Source organism: Hermetia illucens, chromosome 3 (assembly GCF_905115235.1).
Source record: "Hermetia illucens chromosome 3, iHerIll2.2.curated.20191125, whole genome shotgun sequence".
NCBI lineage: Eukaryota > Metazoa > Arthropoda > Insecta > Diptera > Stratiomyidae > Hermetia > Hermetia illucens.
The window spans coordinates 164,778,808-164,806,540 of record NC_051851.1 but is presented as its reverse complement, the minus strand read 5'-3'; the positions used below and the strand labels follow the sequence as shown (position 1 = coordinate 164,806,540).

The window sequence follows — 27,733 nt, the reverse complement described above, 5'->3', positions numbered from 1 at the left end:
CATGATAAGCAAGTACAAAGGGAACCCCGAAGCTCCTTGAAAAGCTAATCAAGCCAGTGGTGGTATTCCAGGGAAGGTCTGAAATTTGTTTGCAGGTATACGCAGGACTTGCTACTCAAGATGTTCAATGCAAGTTTGACAGCAGGTGTTTTTCTCTCTCTCTGCGAAACTTGTACTGATAAGTAAGGACAAAGGGAACCCCGAGACGCCATCAGCGTATCTCGATATGTTGGACACAACGAGGAAGCTGCTTGAAAAGCTAATCAAGCCAAGACTGACTGATGCAATATGTGCTGCGAGAGAGAACTCACCGACGCAATATGGTTTTGGGGCGGAGGGATTCACAATTGGTGCGATTGAGGAAGTGGAGCTAATTCCTTCAGTAAGGAGATGAAACCCAGGATCTCAGCGGATGTTTTCAGTTTTACCTCCATATGATCAAAAAGTAACAATTGCCTCACTATCTTTATTGTAAAAATGTGATGGATGATTCCTGGCACACCTTTTTCTTCTGCAGAAAGAGCGGGCACCATCGCTATCATCTTTTGATGAAAAAGTATCAAGTGTCTCTAGATATCGTAATTGAGGTCATTCTACAGAGCGGGGACATGGAGAACAGAGTGGCACGTTAGAAACGAGGCACTCTTAAGGCGAAGAAAGTGCCATATTCCTGTGACTTCTACAGTCCTGAACGATTTATTATATGATCGAGCAAATGCTCAACGGTTGCTTGACTATTGCTCCAGATCGCGATCCTTCAATTTCCCATCAATCATCCAAATTTTCACTATTAGAAGAGGGGTACGCCCCTACCCCAAAGCATTATTCCGTGTTCATCTGTTATCGGGGTAGAAGGTCTCATTATATTTCATCATGATTTCTGGGTTTTTGGTCTGCCCCAATTTCCTTTGTGCTTCAGGCTAATTTTATATGTATAAGATTTTAATTTAATTTTATATCTGCTCGTACAGCTCTGAATATATATATACAAGAGCTGCACGTATATTGGGAAAACATTTTCTACAAATCGCTTTACGAGTAGGTAGCTTTCTTTTGTGTCATTGGGTAGATATGATCCATGCAAACTGGTTTAAAGTGCTGAAAAACGGAAAAAGTGGATACCAATACGTCGTTTTGGTGATACAACCTCCTAAGCTCACGACAGCTGTAGGAACAGCAAGGGAGACCATACCCCCACACCCAGCCCAAAGCATTCACGAAGGATAACAGCTTGGCATCCTGCAGCTAGAGATCTCCATAAGTCCCCAAAGAATTTTTTAATTAGTGTCCGCAGCTTGGCTCTAGTTAGAGCCAAGGAAGTGGCTGACGATTTCTCTCTCTTCTCTGCAGTTTCGGCAATACGAATTTTAGGGTATGCTGAGTTTGGTGGCATGATCTTCTATAGGTCAGCGTCCCGTGTAACCCGCCCTAAACCTGTACGTGTTTGCACGCATCTGGCCCAAAAACTCTCGAGATCGGGGGACCTTATGATTCGATTACACTATGGATATTCGAGAAATCCCTTGCACCAATTCTGCGGACCATCTTTGATTCCTTGGTGGAGAATATTGTGTCATCATACAAAAGATGATATAGCAGCTCTTAGTTTTTCACTGGTAACCCCATGGCACTCGCAGTACTGGATTGCTTCTTTTCTTGTGGATCTTTCTTCGTAGATCTTAAGGCTCTTAATCGATTTAATGCCACAAATTTTGTCCTGATCCTCTGTTCGATAGGTTAGTACCCGGGAATAATCAACCTAATTTTGCGGAGCAGCTTTCCGGTCCAAGAATCCCGCTTCCAGCTCTTAGCCTTTTGCTCTGTTTCTCCGTTTGCGAATGTCCTGTATTATGATCCCCTGATGTCTGATTTTTTTCTCCGCGGTAAGCGATGAAAAAACTGTTGGAATATGGTCATCAGTTGCTCCATGTTTTCATCGACTTCAGAGCCGCTTATGACAGCGTAGTCAGGGTAAAACTTTACAGGGTCATGAGAGAAATTCGGTATCCTAATGAAATTAATAAGACTGACTAGGCTGACCCTGATGAAAGTGTGAGGCCAGATAAGAGACCATTCAACATCAACAATGATCTAAGACAAGTGGATGCCCTATCATGCGTCTATTCAACCTGGCCCTGGAGAAAGTTATTCGCGATGTAGACATAAATTCGAGAGGCACCATCCTCTTCAAGTCCACCCAACTACTGGCCTATGCTGACGATATTGATATTATGGAAAGGACAACCCGAGCTTTCAATCAATTCAACGGTATATTTATAGATACCTTTCTGAGGTCTCCCTCTACGCTTAGCATAGCTGGGTCATCTGCGAAAGTTTGGGCTTATATTGACAGATTTTGTAGCTCACAATGTAGTAGATTAATCAACATTCTCCACAGAAGTGGCAATAGCTTAGCTCCTCCTGTAAGTGGTCCATAACTGCCTACCGTAACCTCTTTGACGCACAGATTTTTAGGTCAATCACTTCATTTCTTCTAGGTCCGATAAACGTAGGGGCATACTCCATGTTTGAAGTCAGACCAGCTGAAGAAGTCAAATAGCTTCTCTCATCTAGGATTGCATTTGTAACAACACAAATATGTATAGTGTAACCTTCTAACAACGTTGACATCAAGACACAGGCTTTCAGTCTTTTGGACCTTTCTTCTTAGAAAATCCCCCCTCATCTGACCCATATATAAAAGGGCAGTCTTGTAACTTTGTCAGCCTTCCTGTCAGTAGCACGAAAAAAAGTTTTGGCATGAAAACCTTTGTATATCACGATCAATGTTTCACCAGCTTTCCCTTACACTCTACCCCCAAAAACTGGGTTCTCTCCCAATCGGTTTCTCTAGGAGTTGCCACATTTAATGGTGCAACAGTACCCATGTCCTAATCCACGAAGGATCTCCTTTCCTCACATAAAGCATTCTTTTGCCTGGGATTTAGTGTCTCCTCTGGGTCACAGGGTCTGGTCAGTAAAGTTGAGGCGATGTACATACTGCAAGTGTTGAAACTTACTATATCCTCGAAACCCTTTTTTCGTTGGATGCAAAGGAATTTCGAATTTTCAATTGAAGAGGATGTCTCAGAACACAGTGCTGTGACGCAAGATCGAGATAGGCTTTAGTTCGAAATTTCCTGCTTTCCCTCCCCAGTGGACTGTGCGTATAACAATCCTTTATTCATTGGCAAAACTACTGGCCTTGACATTGATTTTATTTGATATTTTGCAGATTTCAACTGAATAATTTGCTCATCCTCCATTTCCACCATCATTGCCGACATTTGGAACAGTTCCACCTGTCAGCGCAAATCAAGTCACAGGACCTGACGACATTGCATTTGAGCTCAGGAAGGAAGAACACCATCTGATTGGCAAGAAAGTACCACTGTTCCAATATGGATAAGGAAAGGTAGTCCAGCAGAATGTTCAAATTACCGCCCAATCCGATTACTTCCCCATACCATGAAGATTTTTGAACGCATTCTTGACAACCGTATTCGCGAAATCGTTGAAATAACCGTGAGTCATGCCGGATTTGTCAAAAACTGCGGAACTACTGACGCAATACACGCTGCGCGGTTACTCATGGAGAAACACCGTGAGAAGCGACGCCCCTTTACATTGCATTTCTGGATCTAGAGAAAGCCTTTGACCATGTGCCACACGAACTCATCTGGTATGCTCTACGACAACACTTAGTGCCGGAGGAACTCGTGCGCTGTGTTCATTTGCTCTACCACGATCCAAAAAATAAAGTTCGAAGTATGGCGGGATATTCAACGTCCAGCGCCCTACACACTGCTTTATGCAGATGATGTTTTCCTAGCATCTGATAGCAAAAATGATCTTGAGCAACTTGTCCAAAAATGGAATGACCGCTTCATGCAACACGGTCTCAGCTTGAATCTAAACAAAAATGGATTTTTGAAGACCGATCCCCATGAAACAGGCACAATCACTGTCAGTGGCAGAACCACTGAAGAACTGAGCGATTTAAATACTTCAGGTCAACGCTATCAGCCAATGGAGAACTGGGTTATGAAATTGTTTCATGCATTAACGCAATCTGGATGAAGTGGCGTTCCACAACTGGTGTTCTTTGTGATCGACGTATCAACGAACGTCTCAAATCTAAAATTTACCGCAATGTTGTCCGTCCTGTCATTCTCTATAGTTCTGAGTGTTGGCCGACTAGAAAAGACAATGAACGACGTCTTGCGGTAATGGAGACGAAAATGTTACGTTGGACTAGTGGCTTGACACGTTTTGATCACACTCGAAATGAGGATATCCGCGATCGTTATGGGGTTGCACCGATCGTGGAAAAGTTGCGAGAGAGGCGTCTTCGACGGTATGGTCACGGAATCCGTGCTAACGAGAATTTTCTTGCAAGATTGGTGTGAACATCGAAGTCGACGGTAAATGACCGAAAGGCAGGCCTAAACAACGGTGGCTTGATACGCTGGATGGGATGGGCATTCGATAGAGCCAAATGGCGAAACCTTGTGAACGGGACAAAGGCTGAAGAAAAAGAACACACTCCCCTCTGACATTAGACCCTCTTCAAAAGGGAAAAATAGTTGAATTTTATGTACAACTTTCCAAGGACCTACGTATTGCAACTAATGAAGGAAAAGAGGCTCCTTTCCTAGCAGGAAGGTCCAACAGATTAAAGAGATCGTCATGAAACTTGCACACTTATAAGATCAAAGTAATGCAACAGTTCGAAATAATCGTGTTCATTTTATCAAAAAGGTAAACCCTGTACCAGCAAGGGCCCTTTTACTAGACATAATCCCATGAATTCCCAACAGAGAGGAATGGATTCATGCAACTGAAAACTGTGAACTATTCTTTTAAATTAGGGCGCATCACAATCCTCACAACCCGAAACATTTCCCAAGTGTAGCATCAGCTGCTACTGCAGCCATATCTTGTACAAACGGCTGACTTATTTTACTTGCTTCCGACAAATACTCAGCAAACAGATACCGAAACAAAGATACTCGGTACTTTGTGATTATCAGCAAACGACACAGCTTAGCTGTTTGGCTTAAGCTTTTACGGCACACAGAAGATGGCACGGCTCAAATGCATCCATACAGTGTCGGAGGGCCGTTATAACAATAGTCATTAATTTGCAAATGAATAATTGCAGCTGGAGGAATGAGACAATAGAACGGATTAGCTTTTATATTACCTACTGCCATTAATATGCAGAGTCTGTTTCAGACGTTAAACCCCGGGTACGCTGGGCTTGTTCTGCTGTCGCTCTTCTTACCTCATTGTGCTTTAATATATAATGCATACACATAAGAAATATTAGATGCCATCGTGTCAAGATCTAAAGATACTCGCAGGACGGCGGAGCAGATGAGATGACTTACTGGATAAAGAGCAATATAAATGGTTGTTACTGTGCATTATAAAGTTGCTGTGTTCAGGTGAACTGGAGGCAGTGTCGCAGCTTAAGAAAATTACATCATGCTCTTTATTTACGTGTTTGCTCAGAGTGTAATACAGTAATTCATACTACATAGTACGTGGATTATATCTTATATCTTTCTGATATATGGTGTTCGTATCTCAATGTAAATTCACGTATGTCTTCATTTCACAGTGCTTTGCGTATTAAGGGAAGAGCAGGTGGAAAAGTACACCGTGGAAGAGCATTGAAAAGAATCTAAAAAAAATGAAATTTAAATTAATGATCATCAGAATGTATTGTATTTTGTTACAGAAATAATTCAATTGAAATCCAAGAATTGTGGCTTGGGACTGAGGAGAAAAAATTAAAAAGAACTTCCCGTACCAGAGAATAGCATTCCTGAGTGCTCATCAATAAGATGGAAATCGCTACTGAGGTTTCTTATGATCATTAATTCGGGAGGAGACTTGTTATAAATAACCACAGGTCGTAACCATGCAGTCGAAACCATACAATAGTACGTGGCGAATAAAAAATATAAAGTTGGCTGCAACATATTCGCGGTTTTTCGTATTTAAGAAAATTTTCAATCAAAAATTCTCAGCACAACTGTTTTCTACATTATGATATCAAACTATAAGACTGAAATGCTATCATTAGATATTCCAACTCATCTTCCACGGAACTAACTTACAAAAACAGATGAATATAACCGACATTAACCAAATTCAATAGCACATTGCCACACAACAAAGGAGGCTTCCTAAAGGCAAATGATGTGGCCCAAGAGAATATTCCTAAAGATGACATTGCTGGCGCAATGGGTGATCTGAATGACAAGACGGGCTCTGCCAGAACCTTGCTCGGATATGTAATGGGCAAATATTCTTGTCTTCTTGGTATAACCTTCGCCTAGAGCTGGACAGCGCCAAGGATGCGTTTTAAGTCCGATGTTGTTCAACCTCTATACAGCATCCCTGCATAATAAATGTTCTGATAATATAGAAATTTTCCAATATGGAGACTATTTCCTTATTTTTGCAACCGGTGACAATTGGAGCTCGACCTCCAAATGTCTGCAAAGACAGGTCTCTCTCTTTGTTGATGAATCCCGCAGATTGGGCCTACCAATCAACACAAGCAAATCTCAATCTATATTCTTTAAGTGAAGCAGGGTCACACCCCTGCCGATTAAAGTGAATAATCACACGATTGTTCATGTCAAGTCCATCGCCTTCAGGGAAGGAGATGACGAGGACTTGTCCGGTCAGAGATAATTTAAACTCTATTATCCCAAAAACCTTAACGGGCGGCAGGCTGGCTAGTTTTGCAACTGGTTTCTCTTGATTTGGATTTGGTGGTACCAAACCCCGAAGCTGACAATGGTCTGTCCTCGATCTATAGTCTGTCCAGAGCCTGTTTGACACTATAGTTCCCAACGAAGTTCCCATGATTTCAAATAAGATTCAGGTCATCTTGTCTTATGATTTGGGAGGAAGCTGTGGCAGGGCCCACGTGGCAGATTCTTGTGGTAGGGTGGCCGATGGCCTTAAATATAGAGGTTTTTTAGTCCTGGTGTTGGATGCTACCTTCAGGGGCGATGGTTTGGCCTGTCCGATTATTGGTCCGGACAAAGCCAAGATCTCACGCTTTTCCTTGAATGTCAGTTCGGTTTTGGCGGCTGAACTTTTTACTGTCCTTTAGGCCGGTGCTCAGAGAACCTCCATAGTGGTAGCACCGGCAGACGCTGTATTCACTTTGGCTTGCCACTCGTGATGCAGTAGGCGAATGCTCCAAAGGCCTAATCAGGGCGATCAGACCCGAGTTTGCCCGGGGCTCATCTGAAGTGGCAATTGGTCACGAATTGGATAGCCCCTGGACTTTCATACTTCGGGTGAACTCCCGTTGTATGTGAGTACAGCTCGGTTGTTTGCGGTTGGCCCCCTAGTGGGAGCTTCATGGGGGTTGTGGTTGCGTTCAAGCGAACAGAGACCTTCGGGTGGCGTTTCAACACGGGTGACGTACTCCTTAGTTCGGTAGAGATTTTGGTAGGTCTTGCATCAACCAGTATGAATGCTGAGCCATGAACTCGGTATAGACTGGTGCCGTTGTTGCTTGTCACAGCGGGGCTGTGATTGTGGTCACAAAATCAATCCGTGTTTTAAGAAAACCGTGGGATTAAGTCCACAAGACAGGTACTCACGTAAAACCCACTAGGCCTCACTGTCCTTTAGACCATCACGATGGTTGAGGAGAGGAATGGGCGAAGAGAAGGTTGCCATCATTACAGACTCTATCGAGTCTTGTAAATTACTCAATCGAACTCTGCTATCGTACAACCTAGTGAGCCAAATACATGCCCTGGCGTCTTACCCTGGTATCAAATCACTGAAAATTCTCTGAATGATGAATGAACTTGCCCATGTAGAGGCTCCTAAGTCTCTGGGTTCGTATCCCATGAGATTGGTCGAGATCTTCCCTGCTGATGCCCTGAAGGCTGGTGAGGAAAACTCATACAAGGAATGAGAGGAGAAATTTTTGGCAACGTCGCGGGTGAAAGGAAATTTTTTCGGCAACGTTCATCCGACTTTTACCTATAATTAAACCGGAGGATACTCGTATACTTGGAGCTTCTGCTCACATGCAGTATCGATTAAATCAATATTATCAACTTAACGATTGCAACACGTGTCCAGTCTGTTCGGACAGGCTTTGTGTATGTGTTTGCAAGTGTATCGACTAATCAAAAAGGAATCTAACTTAATAAATTAATGTTTGGCCTTTTTCTGGTCATAAATGATAGTGTGTTTCTGGCAACATAGGCTAAGTGCCTGCCATCAATCCTGTTGGTGTACTTCGCGGATAGTATCAGATCCTGTTTGGACTGTCAGCCCGCCAGGTTCCAATGGGCAAACAAAAGCAAATAACAACAACAATATAATTTGAATGGCGTTAAAATCTGTTTCGAAAAGGACCACAACTCATAGTCACTTATCTCCTTGAACGCGTCAAGGAACAACTCTAAAGCTTGATCGATAGACAGCAGATTGGTTTCTGCTCTACATAGACCATCATAATATCTTACGGATCACTGTGGAATAGGGTGTCGAATTTAGGCTTTTGCTTCACCTGGTCTTCATCGATTTCGAGTGGCCTTTTAATAGCCCTACAAGGAAATGTCTCTGAAGAACTGTAGGCAAAAGGAGCATCCCGCAGAAACCAATAACTGTCATCAGAGCGACATGCCACGCACTTGCCGCATCGAGGTAAAATTTTAGAGGAATTTGATATCCAAAGCAGAGCCCACCAGGGTTACGTTCTGTGCCGATATCATTTTGTTTAGTTGTAAAGTTTTTATACTGCTTTCGCTGGAGGATGTGAAGGGATCCAATGGACTGCATGTTTCCTCAAATACCATGACTACGCGATTTGAGTGGACCTCGGCTAAATTGTTTCGGATTTGGGAAAGAAGGCAAACAGATTCTCTGTCTGACTGGTTATCATACTCTCCCTCCTTTTGCTTTGCTTGGCAAAAGTTGAGGGCATCCAGAAATCTGTATATGTGGGCCACGTTGCGATCGTCTAAGAAATTAATTTCGCTCGCCACACTAACATTATAACTCATTATCGTACCAGCGGTACTCATTGCTTCTGGCAAACCTTTAATATAATTTAAGGCAGAAAATGGTAACGATCTTTAACCGAAAGGGCTGATTTCCACCATTTAACAGTTTTGAGATGGAAAGCAAAGTGTTCACTTTAACAATAACCGCGGACATACTGATGTTTTTAAGGTTCAGCAAAGTTAATATCTAGCAAAGCTTAAGGACAAGTTGATTGAAGTCGCCAAATTTTACCAGACGCATTGAGGGCACTAGAAATTAACGTTTAAAAGAACCAATTTATGATTGACAAAAGCAGATATGATCAGCAGATACATTCTTCTTTTACCTATCGTCAAAACGTATCCTGTCATTTTTCTGCTAATTACTACAACGATCCAATTCACTTTCTCTCATTTAAGATGCCCAAGAATTACAACCACAACCTGTTTCCAGCTTAGGCCACCTCGCCAGATTACAAAAAACAACTGTTGCAACTTAAGTTTCCGACAACACAGGAGGTAGAGCAAAACCCGCTAATCCCTTGTTTCGCATCTCAGCAACTGCATATATAAAGTCATCAATTAGCTCCAAAACAAAGAACATTGGAAATCCAACGAGCCGATACGCAAGAATTGGTGTACATTCGCAGTCTCACCTCAATATATAAGCATGCTTGCCAAAATGCATCTAACTGACCTCGGCATGAGCAAACACATAGCATTGCGATTATTAAAAGAGATTAGTTAGTGATTACTTCTGGTGTAAAATATGTTATATATATTAATTGGATTTATTTCATTAAATAGAATCTAGATTTTCTGCAGATTTGAAGGTTGCTGAGTTTTATGTAGAAGTTTTAAAGAAAAAAACGAAATGGTCAACTAGAATGAATAATTTAAAATTGGTTAATTTCTATTACTGTTGAGTCCAGACGGGATGGAGGAATTCAAAAAGAAAATGGTGGGAAGGATGAAAAGTACTATGTGACGGAGAAAGGGAAAGCATCGGGTCCGATTGCATGGATTTCCTCCTGCTATACCTGCTTCTTGTCGTCACGTGGCTGAAGAAGCTGTCACAAGAAACATGTGTTTTTAGTTTTGAGGTCGTTGTTCTTAAGATTGCTTAAATATGACGAGAACATAAGTAGAGTTTAGTTTTCGCTGTCGATGCAGAGTCTTTAATTCAAGCTAGAGATATTTCTAACTACTTACTAAATACTGCCAGTTCGAAATCTACTTACAGTTTCTTTTGGTTCATTACACTAACCTGAAATGAGAAAAGGAAAAGGTTAAATGTTGATTGTTTTATTAAAAGAAAATAAGACTTTTCTAGGTATAATTAGAACAAGCGGTTGAATTTCAAATTTTCGGAAATAAATTGATTTTGTTTAGGATAAGGGAATTCTGCGTGTTGGTGCAAAGCCCTAATTTGGGAGAAAGTATTTCCCAGTTTCTTCATGTGCAGAACCCTCATTGCAGGCAAAATACATAATTTATTTAAGAATTTTAACTCGGGTACGGCAGGGGCAACTCATCATCATCAGCTATGATGCGTTACATAAGAACAGGAGAAAACCTGAAGGAAATCGCTAACGACGAATTGCTGTGAAAGGTCTGTCTCCTAGCATCCCTGTAAAGGAGGCGCTCTGCTACCTGGAGGAAAACCATTTGACGAGAGAAGGTTCGCCTGAGTGGACAAAAGAGGTTTGCCAATACATAAAACTGGCCTACCAATGTATGAGCGCAACCTATTTTACCTTTGGGGATAGATTCTACAAGACAACCTCAGGAGTTGAAACGGGTAAACCCATCTCACTACTACTCAGCGAAATCGTCATGAAAAAAATTAGAGAGAGGATGGAAAAAGAGGAAATAGCCCCTTATTTTTGGGTAAGGTATGTGGATGATGTCCTTGCGTGGCCAACAGGAGAGGCAACAGAGAGAGCAAACTAACGCACCTAAGGGTACAGCAACATGAAAACTCAGAGAACAGGAGCAGATTCCCGAGTATCTCTTCAAGGACAACGCGTAACATAAAAAAAATAATGGAGAAAACAAACTCGGTGCCAATAGCTACAGGCATGAAACAACAGCTAAGACAAAAACTGGCTTCCCCAAAAGACTGTCTGCAGAATAATGAGAGGAGTGGGATCTACAAAATCAATTGTCCGGAATGCGACCAGATCTACTTTGGACGAACTAAAAGACTGGCAACTATCAGCCTCAGAGAACATATAGGGAAAGTACGGTTGCAGTGAACAAACAGTAAAGTAACCATGAACATGGTAAGCAGCAGTCATAACATCACCATAGATAACTACGAGATGCTACACATAGAGCAACACAGTTTTTGGATATCCTAAAAAGTTTAGAAATCTCCGGACTATCGAAGGAAAATAGGATGAACACGAATTTTGGCAATGCTCTATCATTACTCTTCAACTGGCTCCCGAAATATCGATATCGATAAGAACAATTTCGATAACATTCCACCAAGGTAAAAGAGGCAGCATTATTTCATATAAAGACATTTATACTTCCATCGGACTTCCGGGTAGCCCTCCTGCTCTCACAACATAGCGAGACCTCAAATCATCTTTTTGACTATCTGGTTCAGAGAGAGCTCCATTGTGTCTGCATAGAGTTCCTAATAAATCCCATTCTGTCGCCATAAAAAAAAAGTTGTGCTCGACGTTGTCAATCCTATTATTGTAGAACATGCAGTCAGGGGATTGCTCTTTACCAATCTAGTGAAAGTAGAAAGCTGTAGTCAAAGACGAGGTAACATCTTCCGTCTGTTTGAAGAATGAGGATGGAACATTTAATGATAATGGGGGGAACAGAGTACACCACTTCTCAGAACTCATTTCCCGGGCTCCTACCACCTGCCTGACACTCCAACAACGAATAAAAGGGGTAGAAAGGAGAACTGGAAACTAGCAGAGGAGATATTCGGAAGCTAGGGTAAGGTGGGCAGTGATAACTTCTAAACCAATAAAATCACTCGGAGTAGATGGCATCTTCCCAGCACTAATCCAGAGAAGCCTATAAACCATTTTAGAGTCTCTGCTGAACGTGGTAAAGGGCAGCATAGTCCTGGGATATATATATACCAAGGGCATGAAGGCGGGTGAAAGTCTTCTTAATTCCGAAAGCAGATAAAAGGGATCCTTTTCACTCTAAATTTTTCAGACCAATTTGATTAACATCATCTGTACTCGGGATAGAAGATGCCCTAGTTCGCAAGGGAGTGGGAAACATCCTCGCTTTCTGGATGGACAAAAACCCCTACATTAGTGTCAACCCGCTTACCAGGTAGGACCTCAACCGAAACTGCTCTGTATCAGCTGACGGATGTATTACGGGATGCCATAGAAATGAAAGAAATAGCACTGTCTGCGTTTTTGGGCATCGAAGGAGCATCCGACAACACATTGCATACAGAGATAGAAGATAACCTAATTCGCAAGGCAGTGGGAAATATCCTGGCTTTCTGGATGGACAAAGTGGTAGAGGGTAGGCAAATAGAAGTACCAATAGAAGTACCAATAGGTACAAGTTACGCAGGGCGGGTTACGCGGACGACATCGTTTTAATCTGAAGGGGAAAATATGAGGATAGCCAATGTGATAGAATCCAAACTGGATTAAGGTTTACCAGTGTAGGGAGGCGGGGTTGCGTTCCAATCGAACCAATGGTACCATCGACTAGGAAACGTAAGCTTGATCACCTGAGAACCACAAGGTTACATGACATGGAGGTGAAACGAGAAACAGAGGTCAAATATTAGGGAATTACGAAAGTTACAAGGGCTTTGGTGACTTTCAGGTCTATGGGGGGTTGCACCCCGAAGTTACTGCTTTGGATATACACTGGCTGAAGAAACTGAACTCAGCACACAAACTAGGGAATTACTCAAACTCCAAAGGCTGTCTTGCGTGTGTATCAATGGGGCAATGAAAGCATGCCCAGTGGCATCCCCGAGGGTCCTTCTGGAACCAAATCCTCTCCATTTGCACATACAAATGCCAGCAAGAAGGACACTATTCAGGATGACCGGAAGTATCATTGACGCGGGGAGCTGCCAAAATTTAAGGAAGATTGATTTTCTTTTTAGGCGGTGCCATGAATTATTGATACCAAGGGATAATATGACAACGAGGTTTGACTTCGACAAGAAGTTTGATACACTTTGGAATAACAAGGCAAACTGGAAGAACGTGGCTGTGACATACGTTTTAAACCAGCAACTGATTACTTGGTACACTGACGGATCCCTCACAGCAGAAGGAGCGGGCGGGGATCATTGGTCCAAGGAATATGTACTTGGGACCAATGGGTAAACACACTAGCATATTTTAGGCGGAAATATACGCGATAGACAGATGTGTCTCCAAAGGAATTACGGGGGGCAGAACATTGCTATCCTGACTAACAACCAACCGACGACCATTTAGGTCCAACCAGGTGAACTCTAAACTGGTATGAGAATGGCTTGATAGACTGAATACGCTCGGCTCGCTCAATAAGATCTGGATGCCCTGGGTTCCAGGCCATGTTGGGTTGGAAGGCAATGAGACAGCGGACGAAATGGTCAAGTGTACGGCATTTTTCCCCCTGGGTGAAAACTTAATACCAGATTCATAGTTGAAGGATTTGGAAGTAGGGAATATATTAAAGTTCCTAACGGTGATAGGCTTGCTTGAGATATTATAGGACCTAATCTTCAGATAAATCGTTCAGTTTATTTGCCTCGTGGCTCATTTACCTCAGGGAGTTGCCATTCACTCTGCATATGTTGCCATTCTCCATCTATTTTGAGTCTTCCCCCTTGCTCTTGCGGATCGTCTAACATTTCTCAGCAAAGAATCCCTTCACAATCACAGCCTGCAATGAGACAATACGGTAGATAGGCGACATCCGCAGAGTTCTCCGTCTTAATCTTAAGCTAGGCGTTAACAATACACCTCTTCCTGGATTTGTGTGCTATACCCGACTTGGTAATACTTCCTCCTTCAACGTCTCACAGAGCATAGTCCCCTAATTTTTACAAAAGGTATCTTGGCCAATGAGAGAGGGTCTGGCATAGCTGCTCATCTTATGGAATTGAAGGTGTGACTAACATCTAATGTTACGAGGAGCATTATCCGTCGAAATCGATGGGTTTAAATCGAAGAATCGCATTGGCAACCTCCATGACGGCATTCATTTCTCTAAAACCAAACTGTCTTGGGAATAAATACTCGGAGTAATGTTGCTTATGATCCTCAGAGTTGAGTGGTATCTATAAACTTTTCGGTGCGGAAAATCCAAGCTTAAATTTTTTATTCACATTATGACATATATCTCTTCCCAGGTATCGAATATGAATTCATTTATTCTGATTCCTAAAAAGCCTACCTAAGTACGCTATTATCCTAAAAGACAACTTCAGCCACCACATCAGACTCATAATTCCACATGATCTACTGGGTAAATATTCAATGAAATTGATATGGATCACAGAAAGGATACACGCAACTGTTTTCCATAGAAAAAAACCTGCACCTAAAAAATTCAAATTCAGGAAAAACCCATTTCACACCGAATTCCACATGAGAAATCGCATGAGTAAAATAAACTCTGGATTTATTGTTTGTTATATTCGAGTCGATTTCAGTATCTAATGCACATTTATCATATATCCAATATCGAAGTGAACATAGTGACTATTTCCGTGCAAATACAAGAAATACATATTTGAAATCTTTTTTTAAAAAAATTTTTTATGTCTATGAAATTTAGTGCTTTTTCCCTGAAATATTTCAATTTATATTTATAAGCTTTTTCCTTGCAAGAGAAAGATTTATCTCGGATTGGATTTGATAGAGTTTTGGATGTTATTTTTTTTCATATTCACAAGTTTAGATACATTTGAGCAAGTGTAATATCTTCGAATTTTCACACAATATATTGAATATATCTGTTACGTTTATTGGGAAGGATCTGCAGAAAATCAATCCTCAAAGTAAACATTGCTTGCTTCCTATGAGTGTTGCTTTCAGGGATAATATCCGGGTTGACTGTTTCTCTTATTTCATATTTTGAGAGTCATATCGGCGGCCCTCCTAAGTGTGTAATGTTTTTGCCAGTTACGAATACTTTAAAACAATCCTTTAGAATCCTTACTTGAAATACCTTCGGTTTAGTATCCCTTCCCTTGCTTAGTTTTCGCACAGATATCAGTATGGAGGGTATTTCGGAGCTTAGTTACTATATAGTGACAGCCTCTTAATGTTTTTCAGATTTTTCAGTTGTTTAGTTTCTTAGAATGGGTCCGTGACAGAAATGATCACTTTCGAACCATCCCCACCCCCATCCTGAACAAATGTCAAAACTAAGACCGACTTCGGAAAGTACTAACCCAGACCTTTCATTTGATACCCCACATGACTATATTTGGAGAAAAAAATTGACACCCCCTTTTCGCATGTATAGCGAATCCACCTTAAATTCGACGTAACTCACTGTATGAGTTGTTTTTAGAAAATTCGCAAAATCTACCTTTTTAGGCAAAAACACTAGTTCAGTCTTTTAAAACAAAACATTTCTGTCTGAAGTAGGTGATGTGATCTCCTGCTGTAAGAAATTTTATTCGACCACGATTTATCAAAAGCTTTATTAAAAGTATTGGGGGTTCTACCAAACTTTTTAATAATAATTATAATTAATGCCGGTACCAATAACATGCTGCAAGCAGAGCTACTGAGTACTGTTTGCGGCTCATATCGATAAACCGAACATGCTCACGTGATTGGCCAACGCTTATATGCAAGGTTTTGATTGGTCACCTCCCATTCATCATTATGCCTGCTCGTGTGCTACACAGGTGCCATAACCATGCAATCAGAACTGAGATGGTTCTACGTCTCTAACGCCCAACCACACATTCTGCACTGGTCGTTGTCCACCTGCTCTTTCATAATGAGCCTTTTGTACACATAAATTCCTCCGTCTAAGGAAAGAGGTCCTCGGCTCATAGCCATCTGTTAAGCAAACGCAGATCGACAAAATCAGCGAACTTTATTTGATCCTTTTATTTTTATTATTTCTTTCAAATAACATGAAACTCCGCTTTATATTGAAATTCATTTCAACAAAATTTCTCTTAATTTAAGGACTTTCTTTGTCCTTTCTCCTCTCTAGCCCGGCAAAACTCACAATAATAAGGCGGAATTCTTCAATAAATCAGGGTAAGGATGTCAACTCAGGGAGGGCACCTGCAAAGACGCCCTCATGGTATATCTAAGAAAGGAAAAACATCGATTGAGGATGCGATCTATCGTGGATCTTCTCTCTCGGTCGATGCATTAGAAACCGGAGACGTTATTTATCTTTTGTTTTATTTCCAACTTTAGCTCAGGTGTTGATCTTTTGCTAGGTTTGCGCGATGTATTTTGGATAATATAATCGTTGGCGCAACAATCCGTATTGGATCTAGGCCTTCAAATGTGTTAGAGCACTTAATTGAAGACCGTAACGGTACACTACAAGATTACACTATCCTGTAAGAAGCAATGTGGTCAGCATTGCGCCCCAAAGTCCTTGCCGGCGATTTCAACGCATGGGGTTTAGACTGGGAAAGTCGAGTGACGAAGACCACGGGCCAAATCTTGCTTGAAACCTTCGCGGAGCTGAACATCGTACTCGCCAACGTTGGATGCGTCCCCACTTTCCGAGACAGAGGACTGGGCTCAATCGGCGATCTAACCTACCGCAGTACCTTATTGGCGACGGGAATGGTCTGGCGGGTGAGTGAGCACTATACTCACAGTGACCATCAGGCCATCTTTCTCGACATCAGGAATAGGGGAGGCAACAGTCGATTGAACATCAAAAGCGGAAAAACCAGGATAGCTGGGTGGTCCACTGGGCCTTTCGAAGAAGAGACATTCCTTGCGCTTTAGAAGGAAGTTACGACCCGAAGGGAATGGGGTTGGAAAAAGTGAGCCAGTTGCGTCAACGGATAACTGAGTCCTGCGACTCTACAATGCCGCGACGCAAGTTTCATCACGGTAGTAAAACAAACTTCTGGTGGAACCAACAAATCGCGCTGTTGAAAGATTCGTGTCTGCGAGCAAGGAGACTTTGCCAAAGGACCAGAGGAAAGCCAGAACATCAGCAGGTGGAGAAAGAATAAAATGATCTTCGAAGTAGCCTTAAGAAGGCTATAGGGGAAAGCAAGAGGAATTGCTACAAGCAGTTGTGCCTTACGTACCCCTGGGGCGCTGCTTACAAGGTTGTAATGAACAAGATTCGTGGACAAAAATCACCCAAAGTTACGTGCCCACGACCTTTGTTGAAAATAATCGCAATCGTTTTTCCACAACAAGAAGAAAGGGGACCTTATTCAATGGTTCAACAGGACGTCTTCCCAATCGCCGGGGTGACTGAGGAGGAACTACGGGAGATCTGTAGAAAAATTGGAGACAGTAAGACTCCGGGATTGGACGGGATTCCGAACAAAGCCTTGAAGTTGGCTGCTAAAATCAGGCCCGCATGGTTGATAAGTACACTTGAATCATGCATGGTTTAAGGAGTGTTTCCCGCTCAGTGGAAAAGAGAGGTTGGTTCTGCTACCGAAGCCCCAAAAACCACCTGGGGCATCCTTTTCGTATCGCCCTATCTGTATGTTAGGCACTATGGGGAAGATGTTGGAGAGGGTGATATAAAACAGGTTGCTTCCGTTCGTTGAGCTAGCTGGTGGTCTATCGGAGTGGCAGTATGGGTTTCGCAAAGCGCGATTCACGATTGATGCCATTGCAACGGGAAGCATCGGGCGGTTGTAAGTGCTGCGCAGTGGTAACGTTGGATGTCAGGAATGCCTTTAACTCAGCCAACTGAGGTTGGATTAAGGGCACTCTGGCTAAACTGGGTGTCTCAGATTACTTAGCTTGGATAATTGGAGTGGTTTACCTTCGCGTGCCAATTAGGCAACATTGAATGGTTTTGCAGACGACCTGGCAGTGGTAGTAGTTGCGAAAGACCATCAGGACGTGGAACTGTATGCAAGTGAAACCATTCATACCATCAAAGCATGGCTCCAAATGGTGAAGTTGGACCTAGCGGAAGATAATACGGAGGCGGTCCTTATTACCAATCGCAGGAAAATTATTACCACTGTCAAAATCCGCGTTGGTAATCACAAGGTCGTTTCAAAATGGATCGTTAGATACCTGGGGATAATGATCAATGTCAAGTTGAGCTTGAAGGGGCACCTAGACTATGCTCGCGAAAAGTCAGCAAAGACTAGTTCATCTCTGGCAAAGATGATGCGAAATATTGGAGGGCCAAAATCCAGTCGCCGGCTGTTTATCGCAAGGGTGGTGAAATCCATCCTGCTATACGTGGCTCCTGCATGGGCGTGCGCACTGGATAATACAGCGAACCAGAAAAGTTTTAGTTCGGCATTCCGACCAAACGCATTGAGGGAGTGCAGTGCATATACAACAGTATCAGGTGAGGCAGTGTGTGTCATCGCGGCAATGATTCCCTTGAATCACCTAGCGAATGAGGCACACTATTTCTATCGAAGAAGGAGGACCCGGAGTATTTGTCCCACTGTCCGAGATTTGCGAATGAAAGAAGGAGATTAAACGATTAAATTATGCAGTTATCTGACCCCTTAATTTCATAAAGGAGATGCTGAGGTCCGCAGCAAACTGGAGTGCGATAAGCGGAACAATAACAACGATATGCAAGAAGCTGAAAGAACTGGAACGAACTTGGAAAGCGCGACACACGCGTGACTTGGTTGTGCTGGTGTAAACCAGAGCGCTCCTTACGAAGTAATACTTCACCGTGTTCCCGCGAGGATATGGGCGGAAAAAAAAGGGTGGTTTTAGTGGGTGAGAATCACACACGCTGCTGTAACCTGGCGCAGCAGCGTCTTTTTAAGATTTTCACCTCCACCAATAAAGAAAAACAAAAAAGGATAAGTCCCCATGCAGATCCGAATCTGATCACCCTAATTAGGCCTTTGGAGCATAGTGAATCTGGCGTTTCCCCGTGCCACCACATGGAAGTTGGACTAGGTATAGCAGATTAATGACCAGTTAAGGTTTTATAGCTAAAAATCACATTCTAGTTTTTAAATGCGTTTTTCCTGAAACTGCATGTTGAAAATCGGCTGCCACCATAGCCCAAAATCTATCCAATGAAATTCTTCGAAATGTTCACGGCTTATTCGCCTCATGCAACACAAAAAAAAATAAATTTTTGTCGAAAAATCCCCGTGAAATAGGTACCATTATGTCAATGGCAGTGACCTCCCCAGAACTGAACAATTTAAATATCTCGGATCAGTCCTATCAACCAATGGAGAACTGGGTTATGAAATTGTTTCACGCAATACTGCCGCCTGAATGAAGTGGCGTTCCACATCTGGTATTCTATGTGATCGACGTATCAACGAACATCGTAAGTCTAAAATTTACCGCAATATCGTCCCCCAATCGTCCTCTACAGTTCTGAGTGTTGACCGACTATAAAAGACAATGAACGGCGTCTGGCGGTTATGGAGACAAAGATGTTGCATTGGATTAGTAACGTGACACATTGACACATTTCCTTTAGGTACAATCCCGAGAGAGACTCGAGAACAAAAATCAAAGATTTCGAAGGTCGAACCATCGGGAGAATCTTAAACCCAATGAGGGTGGACGGCGAATGGTGAATGAGATACAACAGTGAGTTGTACCTAATCTACGATGAACCAGAGATCGGTATCCATATTAAGATTTGGAAGTTCGAGGGGGCAGGCGATGGCGAGCGTAAGGACGACAGAATAATTCTCAAGCGTCTATTCGAAGGTAAGGTAGAAGGTAAACGACCGGACCGGATGGCCGTCAGTTGATTCCACGGGCGTCTAAAGCGGTGGCCCTGAAGTTCAGGGTTGGTACTTCCGATGTACCGCCGCAGTACCAGTATACCCCTGGTAAGGTTTCATGACCTATTGCCACTTCAGATGAATCCGCGTGCAGACTCAAGTCTGATCTCCTAATTAGTCCTTCGGAGCATTCGGCTACTGCGTCAGGGCCAGCAAACCATAGTGAATACGGCGTTTCCCGGTGCCACCACATGGAGCTTTTCCTCGACCACTTAGTTTTAGTTTGGCAAACAGGCTTGCTGCTTCGTCTTCCTCACCGTCAGCTCAGAGAACTAGGACTCATAGACAACGCAGGTTACACATTGTCCGTTTTCTGAAATATGGAGGATGTAATCTGTCGACCGAGATGTGGACCGGCATTGGAATGCAGTGCTATAGAACAAAAGGTAGATGTGCATTCTTTAAGATAATTCGGTCTGGAATCAGATGTGTGCAAAATGTGTAAGGCAATAAAATACTTAGGCCGGGATCGGGATCAGATAAATTCCACCTGATAATACCTCTGTCATTTCATGACTCTGTCTTATCAACTCATTTTACGACGTATTCCCGCTCCAATTTCCAAGAAACCTATGACCTTTTCGTAAATGTTCAGTTAAATGTTCAACGAAATTACTGTTACAGTTCAGACAAGAATTTTGTTGAATTTAAAGATACGGCCAGTATCTCATAAAATCCCAATAAAAATTTTTGTCAAAAGACAACAAACCTTTCAACTTAATGACAAAGATCCGCATCACAACGCACACTTTGTATTGATATTTTCGTTTAATGTTGGTTACATTTTAAGCAAAGAAAAAAACTGAATAAACTTGGATTCGAAAAGACAGGAACATCATAAATTACACATAGTCATAAAACGGGAAAAATGAAATCAGATAAATTAAAAGAATACGAGTACCAGCCGAAGAGGGTTATGTAGTACATGGATTTCAATGAAAAGTGCAATTGTGACTAAGTAACGAGTGCGTAGACAACATAGACAATATGGAGAAAGGCAAGCTAGATAAGATACTTTCCAACCCTGTCAGGATCTTATTTACAGCAAATGAAAAAAAATATAAATCTATGGCGATTTTTTTTTAAGATTTGATGCCTTTATTTGTTGGGGTGTAATAAAAAGTTTTGTACGAGTACTCGTCGTCTCATCATAGCCATCCCGTATAAACGAAAAGAAATAAAAAAAAAATATCTATTTTATGACTTTCTCATAAAGATACCAACGTCATCTATCTGTGCACAATGAAGAATGTGTATGAATTCCGCACATAGTAAAAAGTAGTATCTATTTGTTGTTATCAGAAGTGAAAGGATGGAAAGAAGGCGTGGAATGAGGCACGACACTGTATATTTAGATACGAGATGAGTAATGTATATATATATATGCATGTACCATATGTATGTCTATACAAAAAGATTATTTTGCTCAAGTAATAACTTAAGTTTTATGAGTACTTTGCGGTCTATGTGGAGTAAATTGTTTCATAAATCAATTCAGGAAATGAACATTGCTGGCATGAGATACATATTAACCTATTTTTTTCTTGTAAATCTTCATTTTTATTTTTATTGGCTCAAAACATTAGTTGCCTTTTTTATCTAATCTTGTTATCGCGAGGAAGAGTAGGCATTTGGATGTGATGTCTAGTTCCATTGAACACAAAGCATATGTCCCCCTTGGACACCACCTTGTCGTAGTGGGGGAGCCTGTAGTAGTAGTACTACACTAAGGGTGTCCAAAATATGACCCTTTCCAAGTGGTAAGAAGTCACAGACTCGAATCCACCCGCGACCATAAGCAATCATGTCGCGGTCGAGGCGCGGATTTTGGAGGCCTCACCACATTCATACTCGCCTATAGATAAATTTGTAGAAGGCATGGTTTCTGACTCAGTGGAAAGGTTGCATTTAGTGCCTACGGCGAAGTTAGCCAGAAAGGAAAGTACGGAAACTCGTCCGCGATACTACAGCCCAAATCTACCCGCAAACGGAAGAGGAAGGCTCGGCAGAAGGGAACTTCGGCCACGAAGGAGGGGGGACTACAGGCTGAATCCTGCCTGTCAGAACCTTCTCCTTCATCCTTACCGGGAAGAACGGAAGAACGGAAAGCTGGTGACGTGGACGCTACTGGTTTAACGCCAGTATGTGGAAATGGATCCAAGCGGTCCGGGCACCGTGAACCTAGAAAGGCCCCAAGCCGGCGGCAGACGAGAGCACTGCGAACGAAGATGAAGCATCTTGGGAATGAGAACATGGACGTGGCTGTACCACTAGGCGCGGTAACGTCCACAGAAATCGGACGCATGGAAGTGGCATCTCCGGCAGAAGGTGGGGATAAACTGGAGACCCCAGTAAGATCCACAGTGGACGCACCAGGCTCTTCTGTCAGCGGTAATGCGCGCAAGAAGCGTAAGACTTACACCTCTCCTGTGGCCAATTCTTTATTGTGCCCCGCACCTGGGCTTACATCCACGCGTCTCGCGGGGATCAGGACCGGTGTGCCGGGAGGTGATGAAATCAGCGAGATCTCAATGAAGCTGGTCCCTCCCATAGGAATACGAATACGAAGGCGGGAAAGAAGAGGACGTATGCGCAAGTTGCAGCCTCTGTTCTGACTGCTGCCGTGGGAGTTTCCTCCAAGGATGGCAAAATGTCAGAGGGACAATTTACCATCCTCCGGGAAAGCCTGTGGAAAAAAAATGCTGGAGCCTAGAACGAAGCCACGATTTAACAATCAAGGTTTTCGTGATGGGCTTCTCCATTTGGAGTGCACTGACGAGGCTGCCTTAAAGTGGCTCCAGCAGGTCGTCCCAACTTTGAGTTCCGGCGGTCGGCCCAAGTTCACTTTTGTAAGCACTGAGCTACGCAGGACAGAACATGTCGGATGTTGGTTACCAGGCTCTCAAAGGAAGGCAGAGGACATGCTGTGTGAACAGAACCCGGGCATGGACTTTGGACACTGCAGGGTAAAGTTCATGAATGCTAGGAAGGACAAATCTGTAAACGTGGAGGGTTTCAGCTTGGTATTCGAACTGGATCAAAAGACTCTGAATGCGCTCAGGGGAAGTTACCATATGGTGCTCCACTTTTTCTTAGACAGACTGAAATTCAGTCATATCAGGAAACTGTAGGGCATCATCTCCATTTTGAGAGTGAAGAACAATGATGGTCTTCGACTCACACAATATAGAGCAAATCGCAGTATCTTCGGTGCGCTCTCTCAGAGTGGAGTTGCCCGCGGAGGATGGTGCATACAGGGGCGGAATCCCCATATGGGGGCTCGCACTGGTGAAGGAACTACAGAGTGAATCCTGCCTGCTAGTAAATTCTCCTACACCTTCCAAGGAACAGGCGGAAGGAAGGGAAGCCAGAGACGTGAACGGAACTGACTTGATGGCAGTTCGAGTGATCGAATCTATGCAGTCCGGACACCGCAAACCAATTAAGGTGTTAAGTGGAAAACGGACGAATGCTCTGCAGGATGAGATGAGATCTTTCATGGATGAGAACAAGGGAACTGCGGTACCTCCAAGTCCGACTTTTCTCAGACAAATCAAACACGAGTCTCGATTGAGTCTCTGGGGGTACAGTGTGGGGGAAACCCCGTCACACGCAGACTGCCACATACGCATCTAACTGTTTTCCATAACACAATAGTCTAAGCTCATGTCGAAAAAAATAAAGATTGGTCAAATCAACCTGCAGCATGCCAAAGCTTCCTCCTACCTATTGGCAGCGAGAATGACAAAGCTACAGGATTTCCCCTACATTTTTCTGGTGCAAGAGCCGTAGGTTCGATTTAACAGAATCTGTGACATTGGATCAGTAAAGGGGCTAGGATCTTCTACGACGAAAGATCCATAAGACCGAAAGCTTGCGTCCTGATGCCAAGACGGTTAGAGGCAACCATGCTGAGGCAGTACTGTTCCCAGGACTCAGCTACTACGGTCATCATACAATACCAGATAAATGGCGAGAGAAAAAACATCATAGTTGCCTTCGCTTATTTACCCTATGATTCTTTATATCCTCCACCGACGCAAGTGCTGGTGGCGCATGCAGAATCAAGTGGTCTCGAGCTCTTAATAGGTTGCGATGCGAATGCTCAACATATTTGTTGAGGCAGCAGCAAATGCAATCCAAGAGGGGAGTAGCTATTTGATTTCATCACTTCCATCTGCAAACGCAGGGTGCGGCCCTACGTTCGTGGGACTGAGAAAAGCGAAGTAATTGACTTAATAATCTGTACCTCAAAATTGTTAGACTTGATTACACACTGGCGAGTGCTAGACGAGGTCTCACTGTCAGATCATCTAGAATTCAATCTGACTATTGCGGGCGAACAGTCTGCAGTACAAAGATGGAACCCTAAGAAAACGGACTGGACAAAGTTCAATGAACTTCTTGGCAATAAAGTATAGTTCTAGAGGCGGCTAAGGACTCCTTTGGCGCTGGAAGATGAATTGAAAACTCTGAAGTGCACACTTTTAGAGTGCTATGAAGAGGCTTGTCCTATTTCCCGAGGCCAAAGCGGCAAAACGGTTCTTTGGTGAAACCGAGAACCGCAAAAACTCAGGAAGCAACCTTCTAAACCGTGCTTGCAAAAGTAACAAGAACGAAGACTGGTTAAATTTCAGGAACTCACAGCGTGAATATAAGAAGTTCGTTTGGTGTTCGAAACGAGACTCCTTTAGAGCGTACTGTGAGGAACTTGAAGGCGAAAGAGAGACTTCAAGGCTTGCACAGCCTTGAGTCCTCAAAAGGGATGAGTCGCCCAAGTTGGATGGTCTTAGAAAACCCGACGGTACTTTCACGAGCTCCAGACTGGATTCAGTACAGACCCTTCTGGAAGTACACCACCCGGAAGAATGGGAGAGTGGCAGGGAGAGAGTTGATGGTTCTTGCAACCCCTTCAATACGCAAGTGCTGCAAAGGGAACTGGAACACGGCGAAAGTGGCTGTTACCCATGAAAAGCTGAGAGCTGCCATACTGTCCTTTGAACATTTGAAAGCACCTGGCATGGATGGCATCTATCCGGCAATGCTAAAGGAGGGTATGAAGCATTTAGAGTGACCTCTAAGACGTGCCTACCTCTTGGCAACATGTTAAGGTAGTCTTCGTACCGAAACCAGTGAAAGATGACTATTCTAAGCCAAAGAACTTCAGACAGATCAGCGTGACTTCATTCTTGCTGAAAGGTTTGGAGAGACTGGTGGAGCGTCCCATTCATGGAAATGCACTTAGGTGACATCCACTTAGTGAAAACCAACATGCTTACCTACGTGGAAAGTCCTGTGAGTCTGCTCTTCATTCTTTGGTCACAAAGATAGAGGATGCAACTTTGAATCATGAGTACGCGATGGGGGTGTTCGTGGACATTGAAGAGGCTTTTGACTGTCCGCCTTTTCAAAAGCTTTGTGATGCCGCGAGAGAGCATGGTATTGATGATGCTTTAATTAAGTGGATCTATGCTATGCTAACGCAGAAATTGCTGTGCGCTGAGGTGGGTGTCGATCGCTATCTGACTGCAGAAGCAACGAAGGGCTGCCCCCAAGGAGATGTGCTTTCGCCACTTCTGTGGAGTATGCTGATCGACTCACTAGTATGCGAACTGAACTGAACAAAATTAGCTAATACACGCTCAAGCTTATGCTGATGACGTGGCTGTGCTTGCTGTTGATCGGGATCTTGGAACGGTGTGTGTGTGTGGTCTGTCAGTTGATCCAAATAGTACCACAATGGTTTTATTCACAAAAAGGAGAAAACGGGATGGACTTTGCCTCCCTGAGATGAGGAGTCCTACCCTCCAATTCTCCGAAGAAACGAAATATCTGGGAGTCACTTTAACTAAAAAAAAATCTTTGGAACAAACATGTAAAGATAAAACGAGCTCTGACAACTTATGGGCTGTTCAGACGGACCTTTGCCTCGACATGGGGACTCAGGCCTCATGTGGTAATGTGGGATATACGTTGCCATCATTAGGTCGATATTCGTGTATGCATCCGTAGTGTGGTGGGTTAAGGTGAGACAAAAATGTTTTCACCGTAAACTAGCCGCACTGCAAAGAACTGTGTGTCTGGGTATCACTGGTGCCATGAGCACGACATCCGGCGCAGCTCTGAATGCACTACTCAACTTGCAGCCCCTGGATATATTTATGAGAGCAGCTCATAGACTAATTCGATTAGATCTATGGGGAAACAACGGATGTGGGGGACACAGAGCATTGGAAGAGCTACTGGGAGGACTGAATCTAGTTCTTACAATGCCTTCCGATTCTACTGTCCGGATACATCTATTTGGTAGAAGATATGAAGTTACCCTGAAGTGTAGAGAGGATGGTGGGATATAGGGAAGTCTTCTACACCAAAGAGGGTTCTGGAGCCGGAGTCTACCTCTCGAATAAAAACGAGAAGTGAGCTTTTCCTTTGGGACAATATGCAACGGTCTTTCAAGCCGAAGTTTATGTGATCAGAAGGGCGGCAAACTGGGTGATTGACGAGCAATTGAAGGGCAGGCGCATCGCAATCTGCAGTGACAGCCAAGCTGCATTGAGGGCATTGAGTAGTCCTTTGATCACCTCGAAAATCGGTCAGGAATGCAGAAACCGTTTGAACTCTCATCTTTAGATTCAATGCGGTGGAACTACTCTGGGTACCTGGTCACTGTGGGGTAGAGGGAAATAAAATCTCGGATGCTTTAGCGAAAGAGGGGTCAATCTCTCCTATGCCGGGACCGGAGCCAGCAATTGGAGTATCAATAGCATTGGCTAAGTCTGTTTTCAAAAACTGGGAACAAGCTTCCCATAATGACAGGTGGCAGAGCCTAAATGCTGCTCGACACACCAAATTTTTCCTGCCAGAACCGAAGACTTGCAGGTATATTGTGGGCATTCTGACAGGCCATAATTCACTAGCTGGGCATATGTTCAGAATAGGAATTACACAAGATGATACGTGTCCCTCCTGTAGTCAGGAAGCAGAATCCGCGGAGCATTTCTTGTGTGAATGCCCCGCCTAAGGACATATCAGGCATCAGATCTTTGGTGCCGATGTTTTCCAATTGTGACGGGTAGCACGTTAACGAATCCGGAATATTCCATTAGACGGGGGCGGCGAGTACAATGGGCCAATACGGCTCAGAAGCTGTAGCTTCTCCCCCACCCTACACATATACACACACAGGCATGTGTCTTTACAAAATTTGGTACCCTTCCATTTAAAGGAGGATGACTTCAAAGTGATCACTTCGTAATCACATCCAGAACTCTATTATTGTAACACAATTCCACTTGGTGAAATATTGTATAAACACAGACCTATTTGCGGATCACCTTTCTCAAAAGAGAAAACATCAAATAAATTATGCCCACAACAACGTCCTTAAGTCACAGTTAATACCACAAATTGTGAAAAGTTAGTGGAGCTACAAACAGCCGGAAATGACATACCCACCATGATTTTGACTCCTCGCCAAAAATAAGATATAAAGCTTGGATACAGATATTTATATGAAATTTCTATAATTTATTTTCTCCTCAGCAGCGGAATCAGTTCAAGTTAATCCCTACAATGTATGAATTCATATTGCTCAGAAGTCGGACCACTTTCTTCACTTCTCTTCCCGTTTCGGGAGCGGGACCATAAATATCCACCTTGGTTGATTGCTCTGGCTCGGCCATAGGTCTCGTGAGCAAATTGTCGTAATTTTAATCCAAGTGTCATATCATTCAATCAATAAAATAATAGGCTAATGTGTGAGAGG

The 27,733-nt window shown here is 43.1% G+C and overlaps 1 protein-coding gene across 6 annotated transcripts in view; it reads right to left on the bottom strand.

The window, feature by feature from the left end:
• LOC119650581 overlaps window positions 1-27,733 on the bottom strand; it is a 235,885-nt gene that overhangs the window by 145,223 nt on the left and 62,929 nt on the right. The window contains exon 1 of one of the 6 annotated variants that reach the window (XM_038053407.1): window positions 10,280-10,298. The exons of the other annotated variants lie outside the window; for them this stretch is intronic. The gene's annotated coding sequence lies outside the window, so the exon portion shown is untranslated. Of the gene's footprint in view, window positions 1-10,279; window positions 10,299-27,733 lie in introns of those variants that run through there. 6 annotated transcript variants of the gene reach the window in all.